The sequence below is a fragment of the Morone saxatilis genome, unplaced genomic scaffold, assembly GCF_004916995.1.
Source record: "Morone saxatilis isolate NCDOM2014 unplaced genomic scaffold, NCSU_SB_2.0 Contig21, whole genome shotgun sequence".
NCBI lineage: Eukaryota > Metazoa > Chordata > Actinopteri > Moronidae > Morone > Morone saxatilis.
The window spans coordinates 17,295,262-17,302,673 of NW_023339774.1; positions in this window are offsets into that span (position 1 = coordinate 17,295,262).

A 7,412-nucleotide genomic window follows, 5' to 3' on the forward strand; every position below is an offset into this window, starting at 1 on the left:
TTATGATAGTGACAGTCAAAGAGAGACAGGAAAGGGGGGCAGAGAGAGGGGATGACATGCAGCAAAGGGCCGCAGGTCGGATTCAAACCCTGGGCTGCTGCAGCAAGGACTAAGCCTCGGTACACTGAGCTAACTGAGCACCCAGCTAGTTTGGCTCCTCCATTTCTTTTCTTACTTTCATCGACAACAAGATTTTCGCATCATTGGAACAAAACTCAGCAATAGCATGTGTTTGATCTCTCTTCAGACTATGGGTTGGGGTGGGGCAGTACAATGAGATGGGTGCACTGCTAAAAAGCATCCGCAGTGGAGCTGGGGCAGTAGAGAAACAAGAAAAGAAAAAACCCAAAATATGGTGCTGTGCAGGGTGGATAGTAGTCTTTAACCTACGGTGGCCATGGCCCTCAATGGCCACGCCCTGCCGCCACCATTAACTAAGACTCCAGGTAGCCTAGTTACTGCTTCTGGCCAAGAAATAGTGCCACATATAAGCCCCCCTCCCATTTTAACTTCTTTGCAGATAATTAGATGATGAGGTCAATATCGCTCTCATATCTGTAAGGTAAATATGAACTGTAAAAACGTTACATTATGGGGAGGTTAAGTGTATTTCCTTAAATGTCAAACTATTTCTGTAAAGCAGCTACAAGGAACTTTCATTTTGTGTTGATTTTGGCAGCCCCTGTGGACAAAATGTAGTAGAGCTTCCACTGCTCATGTTCCTCCTCTGTCTGATTTCTGACCTGGCAGGTATTAAAAATAGAAAAAGCCAGTCTTCTCGCTGATGGTCTTGTTTATGTAGTTCGGATAGAAGCATTAGTATTAAATTGTAGAATGTTTGCTGATGGGCTGATGTTTAAGTTTTTTCTCAGGAGGTAGGGCCTTTATGTACTGTGTGTATGTTAAAACTAACCAACTGTTTCCATTTCAGCAAAGGCATTAAGACAACAGTAGGTAACAATAAATCCATTGACACCAGCTTAGTGGAAGTCCTTGGCACTTGTAGCACAATATCACACATGGCAGCACCTTCCCGACATCTCAGTATGCTGGAGCCAACTCGGCTTAGTGATGTACTGTAAGTAAACCAAAGCAAAACACAGACACTACATATCACAGTTTTCTCAACCAATGTCGGACCAAAGCACAGAAATAGAAAATATACTGACAGGTGCTTTTAGCTCTGAACCACTATATAACCCATTAATGTATGTATTTGCCATTAAATGGTATAATTTATTATTAAGTTCTTTTAAAGTCATGAAAAAATATCATTCAATTTACCTTTTTCTTTTTTATTCAGTGTAAATATTCTATTATGTGCCAAACAAAGTAAAAGATGGTTACTTACTTCAGCTCAATATTTTCCATTTAGAAAAAAATGCACACTTCCCTTTTGCACTATAACTGCTAACTTCCAGTTGAACGTTTTTCCATTTTATCAGCCCGGTGCTTCCTGTGGTCAGAACAAAATGTTAAAACGTGTTATTCTGTGCTGACCAGTACAGAGGAAACATAAGTTTCTGTACTGTGCTGTCTGCTCTGTGACTCTTTGTTCTGGTTCCTGTCAGTTTAAAGGTTCAATCACTTCTTATCTGACTCCGTAGCTGTACATTATCCACCAACAGGTTGACTGATGTTCATCCAAAGCCCCCTGCCCAAACCACACACACACACACACATTATTTTGGCTGACTTAATTTTGACCTGCCCTAGAAACAGTTAGATAGTTAGATATCAAAATGACTGGTAGGTTTATTCCCACTGCGCTGCTGTTACAATGGTAACAGCTAATGGTCGTCAAAATAAAACAAACACTAATTATGTATTGCTCTGCAGTATGTTCCAGTTGTGAGACAAGACAACAATTTGTACTCAGTTGTTTAATACAACAGCCCTGCAGTACATCCAGCTTTCATGAAGGTAATAATCTTCGGTTTGTTGTTTTTAGAGAAGTATTGATACAACTTCATGGTTGTCATGGGGGCTATAGTCTGTCGTGCTGTTGAATTATTTTGTGTTGTACTGAAAGGTGTTTTTAATATTCTGCTCAGCTGATTTATGTTCAAGATGGGAGAAATTATATTAGCCTTTGCACACCTCTGTAGTTTAGTGTAAATGAAGGAATTAAGATTATATTATTAATGTAATAATGAGGCGGGTAGCTGTATGATCACTACTGAACTCACCATTAGGGATAGCCCCATATACCCATTTGGTACCCAAAAATCAGGTAATGTAGGTTTGACATATCTTATTATCTGGCTTTTATGCTTGTGTATTTTAAAACAATATCATTTATTTAATATTATTTATATTAAATATAAATAATGAGTAGACACTTTTCTAAAATACATGCAGCAATAAGCAGAAGGTATTTCTGTCTGATTAGTCACATCAAAGCCACACTGATGCTGAAGATAGCAGAGTTTCTGTGGAAATGGCCTTCACTGGAAATGTTGCCCTTGAAAGGTTCATCGAGAGACCTGGACAAACAAATGACTGTACACCCACGCATACATCACATTAACATGTATTTATAGAAACTTTGTCACCTTGAAAAGTAAAGAATTTATACAAAGCAAATGCATAAAATGAAACACAAAGACTTAAGACAATAAATCCAGAAATGCAGTAATGCCAGTGAGGTGAATATCTGCAGTCTTTCACTTTTTCTGGAGCTTTCCGTTGTATGTCAAAGGCTGGAGAAGGTGTGGAGACAGAGGAGTAGCAGCTAGACAACTGACAGCCAAGTCAATATTACACAACCGGCCCAGCAGAAAGTAGTTGAGTCACTTCTATGTTAGTTCCCCCCAAATCTGGAGACTTAAAGATCCCCTTTCAGACATGTATTAAGACATATAAGAACAATAACGTGTGTCTGTTTTGTTACTGCAAACAAACCTATATTTTCTATAAGTTGCAATTTGGACCAGGATTGACTTCCAAACTGTTTGTGATGTCATAAATCCTACTCCTAGACCCGTCCTTCTAGTGTCAAACTCTGCACATATATCATTCTGCACATTGAAACTTAAATATGCAACTAGAAAAATAAGCTACATTTTCGGAGGGGGCCAAATATGGAGAATTCTCCATATTGCCCTCTGTTCTGACTGTGCACTTTACTAGCCAGGTTGCTTTTATCACTGTCTTTCTCTGTTATCAGTTCATTATTCCCAGAGGAAGAATTAAGGGGAGGGAGCACTCGCAATGCTTTTCTTCGCGCCAAGCAAAACTGGCTAATGATGAGACATAGGTCTAAATTAAAAAACGGATGTTTGAACTTGTGGCTCTGTTCAATTCGATTGTCATCAGGAAAACATAATCACTTACTCAGTGTGTCCTCTCAACGAACCGTAGACCAGATTTTAGAACTGAGCTTAGAACTGAGAAGTCCATATATTAGCAAATTATTTAAATATCTTTTCATTTTGATATTTTTCCATGCTTGATTGTTTTTTTCTTTATTAATTTAAAAACTGCCTACGATCGTTCTTCAGATTAATGCAATTCATGTAACTAAGCTTCAAGCCTGCATTAGTTGTTTTGGCCCCTTGCAGTCAGCAGAGGCAACATATTATTATATGAGTACAAGTCCAATATTCTTTTTCCTTTTAGCTTTGTTTTGGTCTTCCCCAACTCATGAGAGACATATCTAGATCTTTTATCTTATATACATCTGCCATTTGGTGCAGGACAAGTACCATAAATTGGATTTATCATAGCTTTTTTGCTGAAAACAAATGCCTGCTGTGGATGAAAACAGTGATGAGAGCAGTGTGAGTGAAACAAACCATTAAAGTGATGGAAAACCAAAAGTATGGAGTTGAATTACACAACAAATCTAGAGCATAGGAAAACTGCAGAGTCAGTTAATCTATTGATAAAAAATATTGACCAACTTTAATGTCAAGTAATTTCCCAATATGTCCCCATATTCCCAGAAAAAAGACATGAACTTTGTGACCTTAATGCTACATCCTGATCCTCGCTGTATTATGCATGTAAAGATTTATTTGATATTGTATGTTGGTGCTGTTGGTGTTAATAATACTTGTTTTATTGTGTCACATAGCATCGCAGTCTCTCTTTACATTTTTTAAATGTCAAAAGTCATTGTCTGCACGTCTGTCTGTGTTCTCTCTCGTCTTTCCTTCGGTCTCAACAAAACCTGAACCAGACCTGGTGTGTCTGTTAAGTGTATTCTGGTCTGTGTGGCAGCAGTGGTGAGGCCTGGCCAGTGTCATTGTCTTCTGCCAACGGGGATGCCAGCTTGTTACTGTATCTTCCATCCAAGCCCACATCATTTTTTTTGGCAGTGTTTACAAAACCAAGTAAGGCCGGCTTTTAAAAGGCCAAGGGACAGGCATCCTTGGGAATGTTTTTGAAATGTTTTTTGAAGACGTCTGGGCAAAAATCTAACGCACATTACTTTCACTTATAATGGTTGCTAAGTACAATTTGTCAAGTTGATCCCCGAAAAGAGCTATCAAGTCACCTAATCTCACTTCTAGTCTGTGGCCTTGTGTCTGTGTGGAGCCACAAAGAGAATTCCTAATAATGTCTTATAATAAACAAAGGTTTATCTGTGAGTAACTTGAGGAAAATGTTTTAAAAAAAGCCATTATTCCTTTGGTAAGAAATGACACAAACCAAGATGTACATTTGGATGAAGACCAATTATGAAAAGTACGACAACATAACCTCCCCATTACTACACCACATATTTTTGTAAATTTATCCTAGGAATATGCGCTGTTTAGTATCAAGAGCAGAACACACTGATGATGGTGCAATAACACCATGCAGATCTCTGGATCTCTTCTTCGCAAAGAGGTTTTAAAACACCACTGAAAGAAACAGCATGTGTTTCTTCACTTACAACTGTATTAAACAAAATACTTTGAGGCTTTAAGAAAATAAAACACATTCAGATATGACAAAACCGAGATAAACATGGGGAAAATACTACTTAGTATTGGTTTAGTGCTTTAAGTGTACAGAGATCGTATATGGGGCGCACCATTAATAGTTGTCTTTTCAAAGTGTTGGTGCGACACTACAGCTGTCTCCTGATCCGTCATTCCAGGGGCATTACACATGGCAGGAAGCCTTTCAAAGCTCTTGACAACTACAAACATGGAACAAGATGCTCACTTGACAATCCCAAGAAGCAAATCCCACAAAGATTTTCACTCCTCTAAGACAAAGTATGGCGATGGTGCAAATAAAGCATTGAAAACACAAATTTGTGAGTCCATTATCACACAAGCCCACAAACATACCCACTCCCAGTGGAATTAGAGAAGCATTTAATGTCCCCACTTTCTCTGGGAAAACATTTATCCTCAACAGATCACACACTTAATTATTTGGCCTGGAGTCCCTGGTCAGAAAGGGACACCAGAGCTTGCATCCCGGTCACAGATGCAGTCCAGTTAGGGTCATTCAAAGTGCTGTGTAGCTCTGACTCCTTTCCCACGGACACAAGGAACAGTAGCTCAGGAGATGGCACACGCAATCTGCTGCAAGATTTTTTAATGATGACCCTTTTCATATCATACCAGAGTGTGTTTTTAATGGCTGCTGGTGACACTCTTTTTATTTTTGAGTAGGTAGTATGCCTCTATATATGTATGTATGTATGTATATTGTAGTGTGTAAAAATTGTTTATAGATGACTGACTTTTGTGAAAATATGTTAGTAGCATGCTTTGTCGCTTTGCTTAGCTTAGCATACATACAGGATGCAAGGGCAAACAGCAAGCCTAATTCTGTGCAATAGTAACAATTCAGTACATATATAGCTCACTAGCATGTTACATGTAGTTTATTCAATCTGTACAAAAATCATAAAAACTAGTTTTACGGGGAATTACTTGATACAAGACTCCTGGAAGTCACTGCTATCATCCAAGAAATACAGCCACACAAAACCCCAAATTAGCCTTTTACATTTTTTCCAGAGTCAGACAAAGAGATCGATACCACTCTCATGTCTGTAGCGAAAATATGAAGTTTGTTGATCTGCACCTTCTTGCTTTGGAGTGGAGAGGCAGTACAGCCACTGGTAGTGCTATAACAAGCAGCACATGTCACTGCATGTTCCTGCTACCTTAATACTTTTCCACAGTTTTAAATTTCACAAGAAATATAATTGCTTTTGTATTAGTCAGACAAAGGTGATCCAATCTTGTTAAGACTTTAAACTAAACAACCTAAATCTAAGCTATTATGATACATTAACGCTATAATGTTCCTCTCCACAGGGAGTCAAAGGTCACGGTCATCGTCCTGGGAGTTACTGGATATTTGGTGTCTTGCTCAAAGACACTTCAGCTGTACTCATGCATGCTATCAAAGTAGCTTCAATTAGGCTTTTGTAGTCCTTTATTTAAGTCTTCTTCTATAACTGAATAGGACAAAGAGAGGATTTTACTGTGACATCTCATCTGACTTGGTGCTTAAACGTTTGGCCACTTACTATTTTAACCACGTGACTGCAACAGGAATATGACATTGTACCGATGAACCTGTGAGTTATTTCACAAAGAATCTGCTTAAATCAACATGATTACAGCAACCATAATATGATTTAAATTCACAAGGATGTGGTTTATATAAACATAAAGTACAGAACAAAGGGAAATAAGTGTTTTAACACACACAAATGTTTTCATAGATGGTTTTATCTGTTTATCTCTGTGATGCATTCCACTATATAGATCACCCCCCTGAACATAACATTCTACTTATACATCATTACTAGCATGTTGAATAAATCTAAGGCATGCATTCCCTTTCATACCTCGGCTGGTGGACTTTTTACCCCACTAAAATCCTGCCAGACAGTCGAAGAATTTTATCATCCCTCCACCGGTCTGAAAATCATGGGGAACATATGTTGCCGATCATTTTTATGTTACTCAGGAAAGAAAACAAGAATGTTTCCAGATGAAAGTTGTTGTTGATAGAGTTGGGAAATTGATGATATTTTAAGGTCCCTACTCCAATTAAAAGTGCTATTTTCTGCTAAATAGACTGGTTTGTCCAACATGCTGTCAATTTACCTCAGGCTAATGATCCATGCATTCCTTTCTGTTCCTTCTCTGGTATTCTATCTCTTTTTCTTTCATCATACTTGTTAATACAAGTTGCAGCTGTTGAAATGGGTTTGTTTTTTTGCTAAATCAACAGATTTCACTGAGGATCTCAACTATCTGAGACATTTCAACACTTTAGCAGGCTCAACTATAAAAGGGTTCTCGGTGATAAACTCAATCCTAGTAATTACAACTGGTATTCCGCAGATGTGGCTATCATGAAATTAGGTTTGTGATGTACACGTTGTGACAAGATGTACTTTAATCTTTTAACTGCAAACTAATTATATTACTGGACTATAAACT